The sequence below is a fragment of the Engraulis encrasicolus genome, chromosome 1, assembly GCF_034702125.1.
Source record: "Engraulis encrasicolus isolate BLACKSEA-1 chromosome 1, IST_EnEncr_1.0, whole genome shotgun sequence".
Classification (NCBI taxonomy): Eukaryota; Metazoa; Chordata; class Actinopteri; order Clupeiformes; family Engraulidae; genus Engraulis; species Engraulis encrasicolus.
Window position 1 is genome coordinate 32,477,033 of NC_085857.1, and position 25,794 is coordinate 32,502,826.

Sequence of the window (25,794 nt, forward strand, 5' to 3'; positions counted from 1 at the left end):
TTCAACATATTCACAGAAGACATGATTAGAGTGTTTGACCAATCAGTTGCTAGTGAAGATGCAGCCAAGAAGCTAATGTCCATCCAGCAGGGTAAGACTAGTGTAGCCGATTATGCCATTGCCTTACGAACACTGTCTGCTGTAAGTGGATGGAACGAGCCAGCATTGGTGTCTGCCTTCCACCATGGTCTGTCGGACCCAGTTAAAGATGGACTAGCATCTGTGGATTGTCCCTCCAACCTGGAGTCCCTGATCACACATGCCATACGTCTGGACAACCGCCTCAGTGAACGTCACCGTGATGCAGCCCGAAGAACACCTGATGCTCCTCCTGGTCCTCCATGGCCCTCCACTCCAGCCATCCCAGAAACCACTGAGCCCATGCAAATTGGACGAACACGGCTGTCTGCAGCTGAGAAGGAATGCCGGAGAAGAGAAAGGTGCTGCCTATACTGCGGCAAAAAGGGACACTTCCGACACACCTGCCCTGAGCTCTCGGGAAAAGAGCTCTCCCGTCCAGCCGAGGGAGGGTTGTGACGGGAGCCACCTTGTCTACCGAGTTCCCTTCCCATTACCATCTCTTGGGGTGAAGGCACTCACACCTGTCTAGCCCTTGTTGACTCTGGAGCTGCAGGGAATTGTATTGACTCTAACTTTGCCCTCAAGCTCAAAATTCCTCTTGTTCCCCTCAAGCTGCCCCTCTCTGTGTCTGCTCTGGATGGCCAGCCCCTGGGAAACGGCAAAGTCAGTCATGCAACCTCTCCTATTCGTCTCCAGTTTGAAGCCCACCAAGAAGATATCTCATTGCATCTCATTCACTCCCCTGAGTTTCCTGTGGTCCTTGGCACCCCCTGGCTTACCCGTCACAACCCACACATCGATTGGATAACTGGCAAAGTCTTGGAATGGGGTCCTACCTGCCACGCCATTTGCCTCTTTTCAAATCCTCCAGTGTCGCCTACCGAGTCTCTGGATCCCACCGAGTTGTCCCAAGTTCCCTCCGAGTACTGGGATTTGAAAGAGGTCTTCAGCAAGAAAAGAGCATCTTCTCTTCCTCCTCATAGGCACTACGATTGTGCCATCGACCTACTTCCAGGCACGTCTCCTCTTCGGGGACGACTCTTCTCCCTCTCTCTGCCAGAGCACAAGGCTATGGAGGAATATATCAAGGATGCTCTGGCGTCAGGATTCATCAGGCCGTCTACATCACCTGCTGGCGCTGGCTTCTTTTTTGTTGGCAAGAAGGATGGTGGGCACTACGAATACCAGGTCATGCCTTTTGGATTAACCAACGCCCCAGCTGTCTTTCAGGCCCTCATAAATGATGTGCTCAGGGACATGATCAACCGTTTTGTTTTTGTCTATTTGGACGACATTTTAATATTTTCAAAGTCCTTGCAAGAGCATCAACACCACGTGTGAACCGTCCTACAAAGGCTGCTGAAAAACCACCTTTACGTGAAAGCTCAAAAATGTGAGTTCCATGTCTCTGAGGCCTCTTTCCTGGGCTTCATCCTAAGACATGGCCAGGTCCAGATGGATCCCAGCAAAACAAGTGCTGTGCGGGATTGGCCAACACCAACATCCCTGAAAGGAGTTCACCAGTTCCTTGGCTTTGCAAACTTTTACCGCAAATTCATTTGGAACTTCAGCTCAGTGGCCGCACCGATCTCAGCTCTCACCAAGAAGACCAGTGCCCCATTCTTTTGGACATACAAGGCTGACCAAGCATTCCAGGATCTCAAGCATCGCTTTTCCTCTGCCCCTGTGCTGGTCCTCCCTGATCCATTCCAACCTTTTATTGTGGAAGTGGATGCATCCAATGTCGGAGTCGGCGCTGTCCTCTCCCAACGATCCAACGGGAAACTGCATCCTTGTTCATTCTTCTCTCATCGCCTCAGTCCTACCGAGTCCCGTTATGACGTTGGAGATCTTGAGCTGCTGGCAGCGAAAATGGCATTGGATGAATGGAGGCACTGACTGGAGGGAGCGCAGCACCCGTTTCTTGTGTGGACGGACCACAAGAACCTTGAATATCTCCAGCAAGCCAAACGTCTGAACCCTCACCAGGGTGGGTGTTGTTCATCAGCCAGTTTGATTTTACACTCTCCTATCGTCCAGGCTCGAAGAACACCAAGCCAGATGCATTGTCCAGGCAGTTCTCCACACATGACAACGATGTAGAGGTCAGCACTGTTGTCCCAGCCTCCCGCATAGTTGCCCCGGTTTGGTGGGTCATTGAGACTACTGTCAAGCGGGCCCAACGCCAAGAACCAGATCCTGGAACGGGCCCTCCAGGTCTCCTGTTCGTCCCCAGCCAGGTACGGGTCAAGGTCCTCCAGTGGGGCCACTAGTCCAGCCTCACTGCACACCCGGGGTCCCTGAAGACCTTCGAGTTCCTCAACAGACGGTTCTGGTGGCCCGACATGGAGAAGGATTTTAAAGCCTTTGCGATGGCCTGTCAAGTGTGCACCCAGAGAATCCCCGCCAGCGTCCTCAAAGCCTGCTCCTTCCACTGCCCATCCCGAGACAGCCGTGGTCCCATGTGTCTGCAGACTTCGTCACCGGCCTCCCAAGTTCTGAAGGTATTGCCATTATTTTTGTAGTAGTTGACAGGTTCTCTAAGGCCTGTCGCTTTATTCCATTACCTAAACTTCCCTCTGCTTTTGAGATTGCAACACTGATATTTGCCCATGTTTTCCGAGTCTTCGGACTCCCGCAGGACATTGTATCGGACCGTGGGCCGCAGTTCATATCTCGGGTGTGGCGGGCGTTCTGCAGACTCCTGGGTGCCACGCACAGCCTCACCTCGGGCTTCCATCCACAGTCCAACGGGCTTTACCAGGACATGGAGGCCACCCTGAGGAGTCTGGCGAGGAGACAACCCAGCGTCCTGGTGTTCCTGGCTGCCATGGGCGGAGTACGCCCACAACACCCTTCAGCCTTCAGCGACTGGCATGTCTCCGTTCCAGTGTCAATTCGGGTTCCAGCCTCCTCTGTTTCCAGAGCAGGAAGTTGACGCTGGGGTCCCCTCGTTCCAACACCACATGAGGCGCTGTCGGAGGGTGTGGCGGAACACACGCAAGGCGCTGCTGCGGAGCTCCAGTTGCCCAGGTCCCTTAGAATTCATCCCACGTTCCCTGTCCTGTACTCACCTCATGCCCCGGTCCCCAAGTCCCCGCCTCCCCCCGCATCGTTGATGGTGGGCCTGTGTTCACAGTCCGCCAGCTCCTCGATTCCTGCCGTGTTCGAGGCGGCCTGCAGTACTTGGTCGATTGGGAGGGCTACGGCCCGGAGGAGCAATCCTGGGTTCGTAGAGGGGGGGGGGGGGGGGTCCTGTTACGTGCCATGGCTCTTCTGGCCACTAGGGATCGCTGTGGGACACCTGTCATTTCCCTTTGTTTTGATTGTGCGTTTGTTTTCGTTTGACATGTGCCTTATTTTCTCTTATGTGATCCTGCCCCGCCTTCTAATTTAGTTTTCCCTCCATTTTTGTTCCACTACCACCTGTTGCCATTTGTGTTTGTCATGTGGACAATTAGTCTGGTTAAGTCCACTTTGCTGGTGAGCTATCTTGAACTTTTCCTCTTGAATTTTCTGAGACTTTTTGCTTTTCGGATTTAGATGCTCTTACTTTTTGACCTGTTGAATTTTTTAAGAGTTTTTTTTTGTTTATCAAGCATTTTTGCCAATTTTGCTATTTTTTGCTAATCCTGGATTTTTTGTTTCTTTTTCATGCTGAATGCCTCTGACCTGAACCTGAGTTTTTGTGGATCTTCTGAGCTTTGGAAAAAATAAAAAGAGAACTTCATTTTTTGTTTCGAACGTTTGGTCTTTTTTAAGCCATCTGAACTGTAGCATGACGGTAGCACACCGGCCTGCCAAGCCAGTGACCTGGGTTCAATTCCTGAGTTGACTCTAACAAGTGGCATGTTGAAATTGACTGAAGTTACAGTGCCCTCCATAATTATTGGCACCCCTGGTTGAGATGTGTTAAAAGCCTTAAAATAAATTCAGTGTTTATTGCAGAAGAATACTGTCACACTGAAAATTGTAGGAAAATGTAGCCTTCAACTCAAATGAATTGTAAGAAAATAAAAAAATCCCTGACTAAAAAATAATTATTTTTCATTAAATCACCTGTTCCACAATTATTGGCACCCTTAACAATTCCCAGGAAATAAATATAATTGAAGCATTTCTGTCATTTCTACAGTAGTTTACAAAGTTTACCAGAGTATGTAGGAACATTTAATTAGTAATTCATCACTTCCTGTTTCCCTGGGGTATAAATATGACGTGACACCGAGGCCATTTCTCTTATCCACTCTTAAACATGGGAAAGACAAAGGAACACAGCATACAAGTGAGGCAGATGTGCGTCGACCTTCACAGGTCAGGCAGAGGCTACAAGAAGATTGCCACTCAACTGCAGCTGCCCATATCCACTGTGAGAGGAATAATTAAGAAGTTCAAAACAACTGGAACAGTGGTAAACAAGCCTGGACGAGGACCCAAGTTTATTTTGCCACCACGCACAGTGAGGAGGATGGTAAGAGAAATCAAAAGATCTCCAAAGCTCACTGTTACAGAATTACAACAAATGGTAGCATCCTGGGGTCACAAAGTCTCCAAATCAACCATCAGGCGCTGTCTACACGCCAACAAGCTGTTTGGGAGGCATGCACGGAGAAAACCTTTCCTCACTCACAATCATAAACGCAAGCGTCTGGAGTTCGCCAAGCGGTATTGGGGCTTCAACTGGGACCGTGTGCTTTGGTCAGATGAGACCAAGATTGAGCTTTTTGGCAAAAAACACTCTAAGTGGGTCTGGCGTACCACGAAAGATGCGCATGCTGAAAAGCACCTCATACCCACTGTGAAGTATGGGGGTGGGTCAGTGATGCTGTGGGGCTGTTTCGCTTCCAAAGGCCCTGGGAACCTTGTTAGGGTGCATGGCATCATGAATGCTTTGAAATACCAGGACATTTAAAATCAAAATCTGTTGCCCTCTGCCCGAAAGCTGAAGCTGGGTCGTCACTGGGTCTTTCAGCAAGACAATGACCCTAAACATATGGCCAAATCTACACAGAAATGGTTCACCAGACACAAAATCAAGCTCCTCCCATGGCCATCTCAGTCCCCTGACCTCAACCCCATTGAGAACCTGTGGGGTGAGCTGTAGAGGAGAGTACAGAGGAGAGGACCCAGGTCTCTGGATGATTTAGAGAGATTCTGCAAAGAGGAATGGCTGAAGATCCCTCTTTCTGTCTTTTCCCATCTTGTGAAACATTATAGGAGAAGATTAGGTGCTGTTTTGTTGGCAAAAGGGGGTTGTACAAAATATTAACACCAGGGGTGCTAATAATTGTGACACACATTATTTGATGTCAAATAATTATGTCTTTATGTGGGATTTTTTCCCCACTGAATAAATGCACTTGTATTGAAGGTTGGATTTNTCTCTTTTTTCCATTAAGTTCCCATATTATTTAGAAAAAAAATAATAATAATTGGAAGCTAAAAAACACATCTCAACCAGGGGTGCCAATAATTATGGAGGGCACTGTATCCTTTAATGCTGCTTCAAGAACGACTTACTGTAACACTTCAAGGCATTTGTCATGAGGATTGCATGCAGGAGTGTAGTGGGCCTGGTATGCCATCCACCTACTTCTTCTCCCGACGTGAGATCAAGTTACATGTGAAATTGTCCAAACTTTATTCTTATAGGTGAAGAGCCATGTGTTGTGGAGGTGTGTATATGCTGTTGGCATGCCTGCTCCTGAGTTTGCCAGGTAATGTGAAAATAAACCTACACTGCACTGCTATCTGAACATTGTCAACACCTGATACTCACTGAGTATCAACAGTTGAAAGGAGTTTAAGTGTGTGGGTGGGTGTTCCAAGCAGAGAAATGTATGTTGTTGACATACTGAAATAAAGGTTCACTTAGCCTACTATTCAGAATAATGTTTTGTAAGAATTTCTATTGATTTATCTTCCATTTTGCATTTATTGTGTTTCAGGTGTGCAGTGTGGTTGGAGCATACAGTACTCCACTGCACACATCTGTTTCCTTAATGGGGCACCAGGAGTCCTGCCCTGCAGTTATGAGTATTACACGATTGGCTACTATATTGGTGGAGAGTGGTACATGGAGAATAGCCGCAGAACCATAGCATACAACAACCCAAACTATCCTGACTGCAGTCTGAAAATAGCCAGTATCTCAGACAGAGACGCTGGTGTTTATCACTTTCGGTTTTACACAGCTCTGCACCGGAGCTGGATAACAGGAGGATCTGGGATTACAGTGTCTGTTACAGGTAGCTGGGCTCTGCACACAAGCTTCAAATTCTCGTCATTAGTGACATTCAGTTATTCTTCTTAGCAAATGCTAAGGGTTGTATACACACTTTCTAGTGTTTATCACTTCTGGTTTTACACATTTTTCTTAACAGAGAAATGTACCATTTGTTATTCTGCTTAGCAATTGTTGGAAACCCAATCTTTCCTTTTCCTCAGTTGTGAACCCACTTTCTCTCAATAATCAGATCTGACTGTAAAGGAGACTGGTGCTGCTCAAGTGACCTGCAGTGCCACCTGTATCTTGGGCTCTGATCTAAAGTACATCTGGTACAAGAATGGAGAGCCACTACCAGGCATAACCACATCCTCCATACTGGTGTCTGAGAAGGCTAATTACTCCTGTGCTCTACCACGTTATGAACCACAGCGCTCCCCTGCTTTGTGTGAGTGGATTATCTTATCTTTCGCTGTTTATTGTTTTTGTTTTTTTTCGTTGCTATTTAGTTTTTCTGAAAAGATTTCTTATAGCTTACCCCTTTCATTGTGAAATCCATACACAGGTATCCACATGATTAAAAAAAGAGATTATATAAATTGTATGAGTGCTCTTCTGGTTTTTGCCATTTAAAATAAATTGCCTCTTACGATACTGACTAGGCTTGTCTTGGTAACGGCATTGTTATTTACTCTGGAGCTGTTTTTGCTTTATTGCCAGTCTTGTACCTACAGTATGAAAGGATTTTTCATGTTGGTTGTTGTTTAATGTACATTTGGATTCATGTCTGCAGGTGCTCCGCATCTCAAGTGTATAGTGAAGTGCAGTACATTGAGGCCCAAAGTCACCACAGAGACAAGTGTGTTTTCCTTTTTGTTTTTTGTTGTTGTTTTTGATGATGATGATGATGATGATTATGATGATGATGACGATGACGATGACGATGTTGATGACAACTTGTTCTGTTCAGCTCTGCAGGTAGATATGAGTCCCACTACAGTGACAGAGAGACACAGTGTGACTCTGACCTGCAGACCTTCCTGTGACCCTGGTGGTGACACCACCTTCATTTGGTATAAGCCTGTGACCAGCCAACCGACAATCAATGGCAACACTCTGACTCTGAGCTCAGTGAGTAAGACAGATGCAGGCAGTTACTCCTGTGCTCTGAAAGGACTTGAGAATCACCCTTCCCCCTCAGTCTGTAAGTGCAGCTAGTGGGCTCTAATTTATTTAATTCATTAAAATCAAAATAAAAACACAATATAGTATGAGTAATATCTATTATTATTAAGTTGTTGTTATTATTGTTATTCATTTTATTAATGTATTAATATTATACAATGTATTAATATCATATACAGTAGTTAGAAATGGGTTTGTTTGATGTTGTTCTCTGTTTCAGGTGTTTTAAATTGCTGGAGTGTGACCTACACTCATCAGAGTATCTGTGCTGTGAAAGGATCCTCAGTAGACCTGGGCTGTTCTTACTCATATCCAAATAATGTTAATGTCACTGAAACATTCTGGCATAGAAAACATTCTGTAAAAGATCTTAGTACAAAGGCAGAATATGCAAATCGTGTGAAGTACCTTGGTAACAAAGAAAGCAACTGTGCCCTGAAACTAGAAGGTCTGCAGGAGAGTGATGCAGGAGAATATCAATTTAGGTTCCTGACTACTGATCCCAAGGGTCGAATGTCTGGAAAGCCAGGTGTCACTATCTCAATTCAAAGTAAGTAGTCAAATTCAAAATCAATTTATACATTTATTGAAAGCAAGTAAATGTGTATATAATTAAACATAATGTACAGTAAGACTGATGCTGATTCTAATGCTGCTGTTTCTACTGCAGCTCCTGCTGCTACTGATGATGTAGATTCTGTTAATCTGTTTCCTCCAGCTCTGCAGGTAGACATGAGTCCCACTACAGTGAAAGAGGGACAGCATGTAACTCTGACCTGCATCTCCTCATGTCCTGATGACACCAAACCCAGCTACATCTGGTACAAGAACACAATGCCTGTTACCCAGCAACCCTCAATCAGTGGCAACACTCTGACTCTGAGCTCAGTTAGTAAGGCAAACTCTGGCAGTTACTCCTGTGCTCTTAAAGGATTTGAGAATCATCCTTCCCCCTCAGTCTGTAAGTCTAGTGGATATTGCTTCCTTCAGACTGTCTAAATAAATATAGGTTAAGTTTGCATTGTATTTTGGTTGATGACCTATCAGTTGACTAAAGTCTGTAGGATTTACCGGAATATTATTTTCCCCAATTCTGCGTATCCTTACGGCTCATTCACATACAAGGTTTGCGTGCTCGAGGAGAGAGATGGGGGCAGCGTGAAAAAAACTATATCACGATATGGATTACTTTATATCACGATAACGATATATATCGCGATATAAGCAATATAATTATTATTATAAGAGTTATTCTCTTTATTTGCTCTCTATTTTTTCATGTCACAAAACAACTTTTCTTTGTTTAGCCGGATCACACCGCACTCTCGATAAAAAGGTGCCAAACATAAACAAAAACTGTGCAAAACTGAAAGAAAAAATGTCTGCACACTTAAATCCCCTTTGTGTTCTTTTTAATAATAGGCCAAGCTTTCGGTCTACTGACCTTCCTCAGGGTTAAACAACTTTTCTTTAAAATAGATCTTTTTATTCTTATTTTTACAGTTACATGAACTTATAGTGTGTATTGTGACAATATGAAATGTAATTAAATGACATTCAGTTGTATAAAATTGATAAAATTACTATCACGATATAGGAGAAAGGTCACGATATACACTTTTATATCACGATAACGATATATATCGTCATATTGCCTAGCCCTAGTTCACGGGCTGTTCAGTTGTCACACTGAACGGCCTGCATGCGTGTTCTATCTGTGGGAATCAGTATCCCGACCTAGCCTTCCCAGCCCATAGATTCCAACGTGAGCCCTCTCACAGTAGACAATAGACTTGAGTTCTATTTTCAAGTGGCAACATGCACTTGTCGAAGCTCTCGCTCACGAGCCCATCCTTGCGGCACGCTGACGCGCATTGGTGTGAAAGGAATAATAGTTTTTCACTTTTTCTAACCCTTTCGGACTGAGTATGGATGCATTCAGATAAATTCGCCTACTTCCCTTGCTTGCAGTGTGAATGAGCCGGTACACATTAGATACATTCAGGTTATAATCAAACATACAGGTTATAATCATATTGTCAGAAATGTGGAATCTTTTGGCATCTAAGTGATTTGGTAATACCATGTCCTCTATGTCAGCCTGTAAGTGCAGCTATTCTCTAATTCATTTCATTCATTAAAATCAAATAAAACACTATAGTATGAGTAATATATATTATTATTATAAGTTGTTGTTATTATTGTTATTCATTTTATTAATTTATTATACAATGTATTAATATTATATAGTTAGAAATTGGTTTGTTTGATGTTGTTCTCTGTTTCAGGTGTTTTAAATTGCTGGAGTGTGACATACACCCAGCAGAGTATCTGTGCTGTGAAAGGATCATCAGTAGACCTGGGCTGTTCTTACTCATATCCAAATAATCTTCAAGTCACTGAAACATTCTGGCATAAACAATATCCTGAAGATCCTGTAGATTTGAGGAAAACACTGCAGTATGCAGCTCGCACCAAGTTTCTTGGAAACACAGAAAGCAACTGTGCCCTGAGACTAGAAGATCTGAGAGAGAGTGATGCAGGAGAATATCGATTCAGATTTCTGACTACTGATCCCAAGGGTCAAATGTCTGGAATTCCAGGTGTCACCATCTCAATTCGAAGTAAGTAATCAAGTCATCTTTGTCAAATAGTCCACATGTAATAGACACACAGTACACACAGTAAGAATGGACATTATGTTAGAGGTTGCTATGATTGTCATGTAAACATGGAAACACAGGACCATGATTATGATGATGATAACTTTTTCTGTTCAGCTCTGCAGGTAGTGATGAGTCCCACTACAGTGAAAGAGGGACAGAGTGTGACTCTGACCTGTAGACCTTCCTGTAACCCTGGTGGCCACTCTACCTTCATCTGGTATAAGAACGGCCGGCGTGTTGCCAATCAACATGGTGCATTTACCATCAGCCCAGTGAAGAGCACTGACTCAGGCAGCTATTCCTGCGCTGTACAGGGACATGGGAATTATCCGTCACCTGCAACGACCCTGGTTGTCTATTGTGAGTGCATCATCGTGCAGACATGAGACTCATTGCTAAAATCAGATATTGCTTGTTAAATATGATGACTTATTTCATATGTTCAGACCCGCCAAAGAAAACCATTGTGTCAATCAGCCCAGCTGGTGACATAGTGGAAGGGGATTCAGTGACTCTTACCTGCAGCAGTGATGCCAACCCACCGGTACACACCTACACCTGGTACAAGACCACCAAGGGTGGAAATGAATTAGGATCAGGACAGACCTACAACTTCAACAATATAAGCTCAGAGCACACTGGACAATACTATTGTAGAGGGAGAAACACAATTGGATTCACAAACTCTCTGCCACTTAATGTGACTGTTTACTGTAAGTTTTGCAAAAACACTTTCATCCTTTTATTTCATTATTTCATTTCAATGTTGTTACCAGAGGTGGAAAGAGTACAGAAAATGTGTACTCAAGTAAAAGTATCTTTACTTTGCCTAAATTCTACTCAAGTACAAGTAAAAGTACCTATCTAAAAATCTACTCAAGTAAAAGTAAAAAGTATTTCACTTAAAATGTAATTTGAGTAAAAAGTACTTAGTTACTTTTAATTAGCTTTCCTCTTGAGAATGTCATGTTTATTTTTCTTGAATATCGTCCTCCATAACCTCTATCTCTTGCTTGGCACCAGCCATCATCCAATACATTGATACAAGATAGTAAAATAGTGGAAATGCTGTGTGCCATCCTGCACAATCGTTCATTTCTGGCGGATTGTGGCATTATTGTGCATGGCATTTTGTCTCTCAGTCATTTTTTTTTACTCAGTACTCAGGCCAGGTTCCAGTGTAATTGAGTAAAGTACTTGGGTCAAAATGTACTCAAGTACAAGTAAAAGTATTAATTTAAAAATGTACTTAAAAAGTACAAAGTATTCATAAAAGCTACTCAAGTACAATATTGAGTAAAAGTAATAAGTTACTTTTCCACCCCTGGTTATTACCATTGCCGTTATATTTTTCTAACCTATGACAACCAGTGGCAAATGGACAGATTCAGGGCTGGACTGGATTGGCCACATGCCAATGCCATGTCATGAGCTTTTTGGCAATGGTCTACGGTAATGGTTGTGGGTATTTCCGTAAGTTAAATTTGGTTACACTGTTGCATTGTTGCACACTGAAGAATGCACATGCCGAAAAACATGCATGCAATAGGCAATAAGAAAACAGTTTATGCAGGGTGCTGCCTTATTGCAGAATTCTTTAAATTAATCATTTGGGCCAGCACCCGCGCAGCATGTTATAAACAGTTTATAAACACACAGCTATTGATCCAGAAATTAATGAATTAATTTTAAATTAGATTCTCCAAAGAGAATGTCTGCCTCAATCGTCCCCTCTGGTAATGTAAAAGAAGGGGATTCAGTGACTTTGACCTGCAGCAGTGATGCCAACCCACCAGTGCACACCTACACCTGGTACAAGATCAACAGCAGAGAAACTGCCATCGGATCAGGACAAAACTATGACATCATTAACATCACCACAGAGGACACTGGACATTACTACTGCAGAATGGAAAACTCAGTTGGATTTAATAATTCTACTGTGTTGTCCATTGATGTTCTCTGTAAGTAATGTTGAATTGTGATTCTATTTAATTTCATTTTTCTATTCTTTCTTTTTCCCAATATAATAATTATTTATTAATGAGTACATTTTAACCCAATACTTATGTAATGCTGTATGCTATGTTGTACCGGTATGTTGTATACTGTACAACATAATCATAACATGCTGTTTGTTGTATGTTGTATACATTAAGTTTACGTTAATGGTTCCGATTTGTATAACATTGTTTTCATAATCCTTTCTTCATATTTGTTCTTTACCATCTTCTATAATTTCATTATCAGTATTTTTGGTCGTTTTCATTGAGTTTTCTTTCATCAGGATGTGTTTCAACACATGAATCCCATTTTGTATTTCAGACCCCCCAAAGAACACATCACTGGTTCTTCGCCCTCCTGGTAAATCGTCAGAAGATTCGGTGACCCTAGCCTGCCACAGTTATGCCAACCCACCAGTTCAGACCTACACCTGGTTCAAGAAGACTGATAGTGGACCTGCTCTTCAGGCTACAGGGAATATCAGTAGCTTAGTGTTGATGTCTGGAGAAGGGGGATTTTACTATTGTGTAGTACACAATCAGTATGGCTCTCAATACTCTCCTAACGTTGAAGTCACATTTCCAGGTACTTTTCCATAACTACAAACTCATGCTGTCCCACTTAGAACATTTAGCTGGTCAGTGAAGGAGGTTAACAGACCTACAAAGTTCATTACGTGGAAACACTCCAAACTCCAAACAGAAAACCAGATTTCGGGCTGAGAGGGATTGAAGAACAAACTGACTAAACGAACTGACTAAACACTGTGCTACTGAAAATGGGTAGCGCGTAATACTAAAGCAACAATTTTGATGTCTCCTTCTGTAATAGCCTAATGCGATGGACCGTTTGTGCTCAAACAACCTCATCTAAACCACTGATTCATTAGAAATCATACTTAATTGCAGACACAAAAATATCAGCCATCTTGAAATCCTCAAAAATTGATCCATTGCCTGTAGCAGTCATAGAGAATTAGCACACAACATGTGTTGCAAATCCATCCACCACGCTTAGGGTGCCATGCTTGTAGCCCATGGGTTGCCAGTTTGATTCCTGACCCATCATGTTGGTTGGTTGGGGGAGTATTGACCAGTATTGACCATCCTCCTCCATGACTGAAGAACTATCCCGCCACACTACTCCCTTAGGGATTGTGCTACGAAATTTACCATCCTCCTCCATGACTGAAGAACTATCCCGCCACACTTCTCCCTTAGGGATTGTGCTACGAAATACCAGTAAAATATATGGGCATTACAATACTTGATGCACTTTCAGATTCATATACAGTAAATATAAATGTAAGGTGAAGATCAATGAATGAAGAAATATTGTTATTGTTATTGTTTTCTGCAGTTCCAGCTGGTCTGTATGCAGCAGTGGGGGTTTTGCCAACTGTGGCTCTTACAGTGGTGATTGTGCTTGTGTTTGTTGTGTATAGGTGAGTATTCCAAGGGTTGAACTTTCACTTTCTAAAATAAAGAGTTGGCTCTGCCGTGGCTCAAACAGTAGGGAATTGCAGTGTTACACCAGGGACCTGGGTTCGATTTCTGACCCGAGGTCATTTGGATTTGGAGAAGTAAAGCCCTCGGTACGCTTGCTGCGACCCGCAAATGACGCGCATCACCGTGAGCAACCGGCTGCACATGCTTGCTTTAAAAGCAGTAGACCAACACAAAAAATACTGGCCAGGGGGCAGAGAGAACAGCATTGCGATCCGGTAATTGGGAACACAGATTGTAAACAAAACAAAAAAAGGACTCCTTGGGTAATGAGACGATACTGCTACTTCTACATTTGCACGCTCCTTTGTCAAAGTGCAACGGGGAGTATGATCGCAAATCGAAGGTTCGTAATTTCGGATAAGCTCGAGACGGTCTTGAAAAGTTGCCGCCATCGTCGTTTTCTCCAGAAGCACTCGCATGTAACCATGCAGTCTTTCTTATAATGGCCCCCAGCGAGTTTGAAGATATCGCACCTAACACACTTGTTTGGTTGCAGTATCTAACATGCGTAAAATTGACATGAACTGCGCAAGTTAACGCGCTAATGCACAAATCGTGCCCGTGCATCCGTATCCTTCAGCAGGCATACGGCGGGCCTTAATCCATGCTTTTATTACCTGTAGAGTTGACTATTGCAACACCCTACTTATAGAGCGCCCCCAAAGGTCAGTCAGGCAAGTGCAACTTATCCAAAATGCTGCAGCAAGAATTCTAACTAAAATTAAGAAAAGAGACCAAAGTCACTCCAAAGTCATTGGAATGTCTACCAGTGCGATTTAGAATTGAGTTTACACCGCATTCCACATTATTACGCAAATTACATTTTTCGCTGTTTCCACAAATAATCAATAGAAATGACAGTCGTCATAATTTTCAAGTCATCAGCCATTAGAGTACAATTAAAAAGTTTTTGAACGAACCTTCCAATGATAATGGTATTTTTTAAAATAATAAAAAACTTAAAGTGCTCTGTTCCAAATTATTACGCAAAACAATTTTGTAGTGTTGTAGACACAGTGTTAATTTCGTCAGCTTTTTTTGATTTAGTCTTAGTCTTAGTCACAATGACGAAAATCAATTTTAGTCTTAGTCATATTTTAGTCATTGCCTTCCCAATTTAGTCTTAGTCTTAGTCAAAATGACGAAAATCAATTTTAGTCATAGTCAAATTTTAGTCATTTTAGTCATTTCAGTCAACATTTCAAATTTTAGTCAACATTTCAATTTTTAGTCATTTTAGTCAATATTGTGTAAAATAAATAACCTACAATGGCTATTGTTATTTCACAAAGTATTACTAATATTGCCTATTGCAGCAAATGTTCACGTTACTTGGTCATTTTCCACCAAAACCCAAATCAATAATTTCAACATCATAGAGCAAAAGAGCATCACACACACACACACACACACACACACACACACACACACACACACACACACACACACACACACACACACACACACACACACACACACACACACATCCAGGTGCAGGCTGCTCTCTCTCTCTCTCTCTCTCTCTCTCTCTCTCTCTCTCTCTCTCTCTCTCTCTCTCTCTCTCTCTCGTGCATTAGAAGCTGCTGCATATTATATTTCATTTTGAGTTTTTGATCACGGAGGAAGCTACATGCTCTTCTTCACCTGACCGCGGGACTTAAAGCCTGCAGATTGCCGGCAGTGGGAAGACCAGACATCCCAAGTCTGCATGAAGTTCAAGAAGTCTCCCTGATAGTGGCTTCCCGATGACCACGAGTCAGATAAAATACTGCTGATGTTAGACTATGCAAGTTAGCGGTTTTTGTTTTTAATTGGCAATGCGAGCAGAGAACGATAATGACTCGTGCGGCATGTGTGGAATAGGCTTAAATAGATTGCGCGAGCACACTTCGTATGCCCTGCAAAAGTCCCAGGAAAAATAGTTAGGCAGGGGTATGCAGACTGGACGATAGAAAGGACACGCACATACAAATATTTAAACACTAATGCTGTTTTGTTTGTCGGGGGTGTCGAGGCTCGATAAGCATGACCTGGAAAGAGTTTTGGAACTTAGGAAGACGCTGAAGACGCACGGAAATGCTGTCGACTTCCTTGGGTCTTTTAGTGTTGCTCTCGACGAGAACAAGTTTCAAATCTCAACAGTTTAAAACTCCTTATGCTTAAATCGCCCATCCATTGATTCTTTTCAAAACTAGCCGTGCCTCTGTTACTTTAGACAGGCCAACTTTCCCCCTGCTGGCGCGCGTTCCCGCGGTGACTGATTTAAATAAATTCACAAATCCGACCTTCATGATTTGCTTGCTGCCTACTCATATGGTTAAACAACAAATATAGCAAACATTACAAAAAAAGAACAGACAACGAACGCCGGGCTAAGACAGCCTAAGTGAAAAGGAGAATAGTGGAAGCTCGAGGAGGTTTAGAATGACTGTATCAGAGGAGGATTGGCGCGACTGTCATTACCTACTGCAGAAACACATGTCTTCGTCATGGATAAGAGGGTTGTTGAACATGTTTCAAAATGAACACTTCCCTCAACGTCGGCTATTTTTTCTCTTTCTCTGGGAATGTTTTAGGACCTAAACTCAACTTAAATGGACTCATTGAACTACTAGGCTACAGAACTACTGACTGAGCCGCGCCATGCATTGGCTGCCAGCAGATAGCCTACAAGCGAGGCAACACAGCGTGAGCGCGCAATCAGCTATGAAGTTCAAGACACTTAGGCCTATATTACAATTACAAATTACAAATTAATTATAAATAATTATATATTTTTAATGTCCATTCGTCCATGGCTTGTAAATTTCGTCTCGTCTTAGTCTCCTTGACGAAAATATTTTTTTATTTTCGTCATATTTTGATTTGCTTGAGGCAATTTTTAGTGCGTCATCGTCAAGGGAAAAAGGGGCGTTGACGAAATATTTTAGTCATCGTCGTGGTTGACGATATTAACACTGGTTGTAGATGCTTTGCTCTTAGCTGTTTCTGTTTGTTTGGTCTGGTGACCTAGCCTGGCTCTCACACAGACACTTCGTGCTTCGTGCATCTTCGTTAAACTTCGTGTAACAACCATCGTGAGAACCAGGTAACTGGTGACCCACACTTCACTCTTCAATATACTCGTAGATTTCCATGCCACGTTTAGGTGCTTTGGTGGCATCGACATTCTAACTCACCAGACATAAAACCCCATTGAAATGCATGGGATGTTATGTGAGTTAGATGTTATGTGAGTTAGAATGTCGATACCACCAAAGCACCTAAACGTGGCATGGAAATCTACGGGTATATTGAAGAGTGAAGTGTGGGTCACCAGACCAAACAAACAGAAACAGCTGAGAGCAAAGCATCAAGGATATCTGGGCTTCCATAACTCCCATACAATGCCCTTCCATTGACTTCAATGTTAAATGCAGCATTCCAGTTACAGCTGATAATCAAGTTTTGAACATTGAAATGTAATTGAGAAGGTACCAAATGGCAACTGTTTTGATGTAAATGGGAAAAAAAGAAAGAAATTTGGATAACAACCCTACAAAACTGGGGTGAATTTCTCAAAACCAAAGTTGCTTACTACATTAGCTACTTTGTTGTTTTCAATGCATTTTCCCATTGGCAACTACCGAAGTTGCTAACAGGCTAACAGCTTCTCTTTTGAGAAACTCACCCCTGTTTTGCCTAATAATTTGGAACGGAGCACTTTTGGGCATTTTAAGTTTTTTATTGTTTTAAAAAATACTGTCATCATTGGAAGGTTCGTTCAATTTAAAAAAAAATTGTACTCTAATGGCTGATGACTTGAAAATCATGCCGACTGTCATTTCTATTGATTATTTGGAGAAACAGCGAAAATTGTCATTTGCGTAATAATGTGAAATGCGGTGTAAAACTCTTCTGATATTTTATAAGTCACGAAATGACTTAGGCCCTAAATATATTGTAGACATTAGTGGTGTGCATTGGCACTACCCTCACGATTCGATTCGATTGCAATTCGGGAGGTAGGGATTCGATTCACTTCTACGATGCATTGCAATGCATTACATATACTGAAAGCAAAGTATAGTTTCTTGTAGTTTCCAATGCTTTGAAGTGCTTTTACTTTAACATTCATTTGCTCCTGAAATATCCACGGAAGTGATTGAAACTTTGAAAATTTGCCGCATCGATTCTGGAACTTGCCGCATTGAATTGATTTGTCCATGCCCCACATTGCATTGCATTGCCGAATCGATTATTGTTGACACCACTAGTAGATATATGCAATATATCTTGAGCAATATCATCCTAACAGATGTCTTAGGTCTTCAGAATCTCCTCTACTGGTTGTGCCTAGGGTCAAACCTAGACAGGGTGAAATGACATGTAGTCATAATGCTGCAAAATGCTGGAACCAACTTCCTGTCCAAATTAGAACTGCCCCAACGGTATCTTGTTTTAAAAATAAATTAAAAAAAGCTTTATTCACATCTGCCTTTGGTGATAGTTAATTATCTATTATCTATAACACAGTATAGTTTATTTTCTTCTCTTTTCTCTTTCTCTAATCTTTAGCACATTGAATTACAATTATGTATGGTAATGGGCTACTAAGTATCTTGATTGATTGATTGATTGGCTGATTGATTGGCTGATTGATTGATTGATTGATTGATTGATTGATTGATTGATTGATTGATTTCCCCCGTCTCTCTCTCCCATTCATTTCCTGTCCCATTCTTAACTATCCTTTACCCCCGAAAAAATAATAATAGTAAAACAGTGCAATTCCATCCGTTTTTAATATTAATGAGATTAATATTTGTTTCTGCAGAAGAAGGAAACAATCATCCACTGACGATACAAACAGGACCGTGAATGATGTGCAGGTGAGATTGTGTGTGTGTGTGTGTGTGTGTGTGTGTGTGTGTGTGTGTGTGTGTGTGTGTGTGTGTGTGTGTGTGTGTGTGTGTGTGTGTGTGTGTGTGCGTGCGCGCGTGTGTGTGTGTGCGTGTGTGTGTGTGTGTGTGTGTGTGTGTGTGCATGCATGTAAGGTAGGAGAGCAGCAGACAAATGTCCTGATTTATGTGTGAACCCAAATCAGGGAGACTCTAGCCCAACCGGCACGGCACTGGTGACCTCGGGACCAAAGAAAAAGATGGAGTCAGGAGCAGAGAATGACGTTCAGTACGCCAGTGTCCACTTCAAGGCCAAAACAAAGGTACTGTGTGTGTGTGTGTGTGTGTGTGTGTGTGTGTGTGTGTGTGTGTGTGTGTGTGTGTGTGTGTGTGTGTTTCGGCTCCCCTTTGCCTTCATTAAGACAGTTTGACAGGAGGCAGGAAAGTAATGATAGAGAGAGACAGGGGAGGATCGGGAAATCAAGCCAGAATCTCCGGCGTAACAGTCAGTTCCCACAGCAGGGGCCTGCAAAATTCTTTCTTTAAGGACCACTTCAGTCAATTTCAATATGCTGTTGTATTGCTCACGTTACCCTTGACTTGTCAGTACCCGGTGATGCTGCATTTTTTGGCTCAGCCCTTTCCAAGATTTGAGCTATTCTAATGGGGGTAGCTTTTTGTTTACATATTTAAAAATCTTAACATAGGCCTACTGCAAATATTTTCCCAAAATGTATCGCTGTTTGCTGATGTTGCATAACCTTGTGGGTGTTTTTGGGAATAAATGAAAATGTTTTTTTTTTTTTTAAGTTTAAACAAGCACCTGCCACCATGAAAGCCAATGAAAGCCTTTGGAAAAGGCTGAAGGGAAAAAAAACTCAGATACTGACAAGTCCAGGGTAGTGTGAGCATTACAACTGCATGTTGAAATTGGCCAAAGTTATCCTTTAACATCCCTTTTAGGTAACACTTTAGATTAACTACCTATTCACAGCTTTATAAACACTTTTTTAACATTTAATAATAATTCACATTTAACAAAGCATTTACAAATGGTTGTCAATGAATAATAACCAAACTACGAACAATGGAGAGGGAATCAACTTCTACTGTGTGAGTTTTATGTGGTTTCATGCCTTCTGGTCTTTGGAGGAGAAACTTCCAGGACTGATGCGACTGCGCTGTCTGCTGTGTTAGCATAGTATTTCTTGCCCATTTATAAACATTTGTAAACAGTTTGTTCATAATTTATAAAGTGTTCATAAAGCTGTGAATAGGTAGTTATTCTAAAGTGTTTTTTTATTTTTATCTGTCTCTTTTCTTTCTGGCATGTTATGTTCCTAATCAGTATTTCCACAAAAGCATTTTTAAAGGCTCTGGTAGGCTATGTCTAAACACTATCTCTGACCCCAAACAGAAGGCGGGTTCGAACGATAAAGATGATCATAAACAGAAGATGGAGGCAGGAGCTGAAGATGACGTTCAGTATGCCAGCGTCCACTTCATGGCCAAAAAGAAGGTAGGCCTACTGTGTGTGTGTGTGTGTGTGTGTGTGTGTGTGTGTGTGTGTGTGTGTGTGTGTGTGTGTGTGTGTGTGTGTGTGTGTGTGTGTGTGTGTGTGCAGATCAAAACTGTCCTAATGTATGTGTAAACCCCTAATCAGGAGTCCGGTCCAATCTATGATGACGTCGCCATGTTAACCGTGACCTCTGACCCCGAAAACAAGATGGAGGCAGGAGCTGAAGATGACGTTCAGTACGCCAGTGTCCAGTTCAAGACCAAAAAGAAGGTACTGTGTGTGTGTGTGTGTGTGTGTGTGTGTGTTTGTGTTTGTGTGTGTGCATGTCTATGTTCCCATGATTCAGCCATACATGAAAGTGTGTGTGTGTATCTGTTTGTGTATGTGTATATCTATTTACCAAGATGGAGGCAGGAGCTGAAGAGGACGTTCAGTATGCCAGTGTCCAGTTCAAGACCAAGAAGAAGGACAAGTCTCCAAACCCCCCAACCCAAGAGCCTTCTGCTGCCCAGAAGAGGGAGGAAGAGAAGCTTTACGCTACTGTCGACATCAGCAGGCCCTGTAGTGACGGGACTCAGTAAGTAAAAACAAATTGTAAACCGAAAGTTATTTTTGGCTGATCAGGACCCCGTTTCCCAAAAGCATTGTTGCTAACCAGTTATATCTGGTCCTAAGTGCAAGTGACATGATCGACTGAAAGCAACAAAATCGATTTCATCCCATTAGGTTCTGTTGGAATTAATGCGACACTTGAAGTAAACGTTAAAAAAGTTGAATAGCAAAGGGATGGGAGAATATTGTGAATCATCTTTAAGTTGGTAATATGAGATTATTTGAAAGAATGACGAATTACTGAATATGATGTAATAAAGGTAGAATATACAGCGATGGTTGCATAGTAGTGTTGCGTCTAGAGATGTACAGGATCCAAGATCCGGTTCCGGATCCGGCAGGATAATAGGGGTAGCCGAGGCTTTTAAGTCAAAATGGTTTGACCCAACGTGATAAAAAGGGCCCACGTGTGTGAGTAGGCTATGTGTTTCAACCCTTTCGTAGGATCCGGTATCCGGTTCCGGATCAGGCAGGATCTTAAGCAGTGGATCCGGTATCCGGCAGGATCCTAACAGGATCCGGTGCATCTCTAGTTGCGTCACTTGCCGTCAAGACATTAGAAACTTGTTAGGTTGCTGGCCTTGCTGTGGCCTAACGGTAGGGCACTCGTCTGCTATGTGGCTGACCCGGGTTCGAATCCCGACCCAGGTCCTTTGTCGGCCCTTCCACGTCTCTCTCACCCCACTCGCTTCCTGTCACCGTCTTCACTATACTATCATAAATAAAGTTTACGAAAAAAAAGAAACGTGGTAGGTTACTAATGGGAAATTGAATTTTAACCAAGTAAGTTGGTATCTTAGTTAGCAATGATGCTGGCAAGAAACACTCTGCATTTAAAACAGCTCCTACAGTTGAAAAAACTTTTCAACCAGCAAAACAGACCCTTCCTACCACACTTTAATACACAGAGCCTATATTTGCTATGGCAACGGGTCTCAAACTGGGTGTGGTGAATCGCAGTGAGTGTCTTGGAGGTACTGAAAACTGAGACTTTTTGTATAAAATCTTGAATATATTCTTTCTATAAGTCCATTAGTTGGTTCTCAGCAGTATTCATTGGTATGGTTACCCCATTAAGACTGGCCATAGCATCTCTGTAACACAACCTTTAAGACCGGCTTCAGCACCTATGTGCACTTACCTCTAACAGGGTTGACAATTCTGATACATTTTTTATCATAATTGAAAACGCAAAGCCACAGAACAAAACCCATTGTCTTTTTTAATCTAAGACACAGCTAACAAAATAATGAGGTCAAAACCCATTTTCTTTTTTAAACTAAGACACAGCTAACAAAAGAATGAGGTCAAAACTAGTCATACAGTATATAATGCTTGCAAAAGTTCTGAGCATAATAACCATTTACATGTCTTGCAGAAAGGAGGATGAGTCTGCCATCTACAGTACTGTGAAGAAGAGCTGAACAGAAGCATCTGGAGTTTGCCTCACCTGGACACAACAGACAACAGTCAGTGGTGTGAAACTTGTGATGTTTAGCAGGTGCGTAGGAGAGGACCAAAGAAAACAGCAAAATGGTCAGTGTTGGGGATTTTTTTTTTCAAATTGGGAATTTGACCTGAACATGGACAAGATTTTATTTATTCGCTCGTATTGGTAGTAGGGGCCCTGTTGTGACCTTGGCAGGCCGTATCAGTATCAGGATATATTGGGGGACCCTATCAGTGTTTTGCCCTGGGGCCCTGTGTGCACTTGTTCCACCACTGTCCTGTACAAATGAAATTCGTACGAGAGTCACCTCTGTATCTCCTAAGTATTTCATAACCATGCATTGGGATTGCAATAACACAATAGCCTTTTAAAATGTATATATTGGGTAGAGAGAGGTATGGAAAAAAGTTTTTTATATATACAATTTTATATATATAAATAATTTTGTGTATTTCAGGGCTATTAATTGCTTTTTGTCTTTGTAGTTAATGTAGAAGGCTACTATTTCTGTTTAAATCATGGATATATTTAATAGGTTTTAGGTACTGTATGCATGTGTATTTGTTACATATGTGCTTGGTACATGGTGTGTACAAATGTTGTTTTTATTATTATCCCATTTATTTAAATGTGCTTTTAGGCATTCTGTGTTTGTGTTACTTGGTTTGGCCATGTAGTGTGGCAATGCTCCTCAGACGTGGCGATACTGCAGGGCTGGCCTGGGACATAGTAAACAGCCCGGGCCGTTTTGGCATAGATCAGCCCCTCACACAGCCCCCTTGGTTTTCCAAGATATTATGATTGGCACAGTCCATTGTCTACATTAAAGATGGACCAATGGGCTGGCCTATCTAAATGAGGGGTGGTCTCTAAAGGACAAAAACAAAAACAGCAACAACAACTGGGAAAATACCCTGTATTCTTGATTTACCAGCCCAGCCCTGCAATACTGTGTTTTGATAAATAGCTTTGTTTTATGAGATAGTGGTGTTTGCAAGAGTGTTGTGTGTTGAATACAGGAATGAGTGTTCCTGGGAATAGGAAAATAGGCAAAAGATATGGAAGTAAAATATGAATTGTGCACATTTAAATAACTAGTGTCTTTCATCGTACTCTGTTACATGCAGTCTGGAATTCCACTTACAGCACATTTTTCTGCAAGTGTTCTTGAACCCTCTTGCTCATGTCTGGACACTGAATTTTCCGCTGTCCCAAGCTGTGCACACAGTGTCACGGGTGTGCCAGTGGCAAAGTCTGGGGTCCGTATGCATGCATTCACATTTTTCTTGAACTTGTTCATGAAAGCTTTTTCTTTTTTGAGAATGTGTTTTTGTATTGCATTTTTCACCCTGCTATGCTTTTGTAACAGGTGACGGTGCCCTGAAGCAAATGAGCTATTAAATGGTTAATCTTTTAATCATACTGTGGAGGCAATGTTGTGTTGATTAAATAAAGAAAGTGTTTTTTATAATTATTATTTTTAGATCTTTCTGCAATTAAAATGCAAATTCACACATTGAAGTTACCAGCTCCTAAATTCATATTTTTGGCAATGCATTCTGCACAGCATTCGGTTCATTACAGCATAGGGCATAATACCAAGTTCAGTGGCCTGAGCACGAGCCCCATCATTGAGGTGCCTTCTGGTTACGAGACAGAATTTTCCGCTGCTGTAAGCTTACAGTCTGCTAACATGACTTCCTTATTTAAGCTCCGACACTTAAGGCCATTGTAGCAGTTTAGAGGTTTATAGGTGTATAGGCCTATTTTTTTAACATCCATTTACGTGTATATATTTTGGTAAGGTTTACACAAGGGGATCACCATTGTTCCAGGCCCAAATGGATGTTTTCACAAAAAATATCCACCAACCCTACGTGTACAGTGAACAAAACAGGGTCTTAGCTGCTGCACATCGACATATTTCCAGTCATTTTCTTAAGTTACACATCTCACTGTGACATTTTGGATGCAGTGGTTGTTTGGTTGTAATGGTTGTTTATCTGTATTTTTACAGAGTTAGGGACACGGCACCAAGTTGAGTGCCATATGCACAAGTCCCATGCTCTGTGTGACTTCTGGTCAAAGACACATACTTTTCCGCTGCTGTAAGCATACAGTCTGCTAAACATGACACCTTTTAACCCTGCCACTTCGCTGCACATGGGCATATTTCTAGTAAATGTTTTGTTCACACATCACGTTGGGACATTTTAAATGCATGTCATTGTAAGTCAGTTTGTACAAGCAGGTCATCTCTGCAGTTTGAGTGAGAAACCATTGCACCTGTGTACTGAACACATTTTATTCAAAAGCTGCTTGAATGCTTCAATGACAAAACTCACACAGCCACACATACTGTACTCTCTCTCTCACTCTCACTCCCTCTCTCTCTCTCTCTCTCTCTCTCTCTCTCTCTCTCTCTGCCTCAACCCCTAGTACACAAATGCACATCAAAATGCTATGCACTTGTGTGGTTAAATTGTCACTCATAGTTGACACACACTCCCCTGGTAATACTGTTTTAATTCACATGTTATGTTAGCGTTTAACGGAAATATTATCTCCAAGTGACCTGTAGTGTCACCCACGTATTGACTTCTGGTTTTGACACAGAATTTTCCAACGCTCTAAGCACAACGTTTACTAACAGACTTCTTTACAAGGTTAGACCGCAACACTTACTGTTGCCTGCACAGTACAGTGGCATATTCACACTTCTCTCACACGCTACCATTTTTGGACGTATGCACACAAGCGTGGATTTACACTGGCAGGCCATCCATCTCTCTGTAGTTTTTTATGCACCCCCGGGTGTAAATAATTACACTGCTGTACTGTCTTTTTTCACATGTTAACTGTAGGCTAAAGTTTGGCTACTGGCTCACTATCTCAGTGTGTAACCCTCTTCTTGATATCTCCTCTAAATGATCAAGCAAAATACACTGAGTTTGACCTAAACCAGGGGTTCCCAACCTTTTTAACTCTGGCCTCCAGTTTGAGAACCACTGCCCTAACAAATGTCTGTTAAGCTATCAAGCTCATGAGGTTATGGCAGCTATAGTGCTTAGCCATGCAAATGGACACAGTACACCATCTTGCGTATTCACACACCACACCCTGAGGTTTTGGTTGTAGTCACTGTGAAGTGTAAGTATGTTCTGTATACACTGCATGTATGCTTAGTGTGCAGAATGCATATACCGTTGGTAGGCTACGTAAAAAAAAGAAACTGTGTATGTGTTTGGAGAGAGAGAGAGAGGGGGGAAATAGAACACCAAAGGAATCGGGTTCTTCTTTGTTTTTGTGTTTTTGATTCGTGCATTTAAGTCTCATTTAATGCCTCGTTTTTGAAATCAAGGTTCCATAGTTGCCAACAATCTGTTCAAAAACTTTTTCAGTAGTTTGAAAAAAGCCACATTGAGGTCGAGACTTCTGGCAAGTTCTGGAGTGTGGATGAAGCACAACTTGAGTGGCACATGCTTGAAAACAAATGTTTAGTGATTTTAAGAACAGATATGGACATGGCCGTCTATATTCTAAAGCCGGTTGAGCTAAGTCAGTATTAACCAAATACAAGATTCAAGATTCAAAAGCTTTATTGTCTAATATGTTGCCATATTAGACATTTGTCTTTTGAGTGTGTGTGAGTGTGTGTGGTGT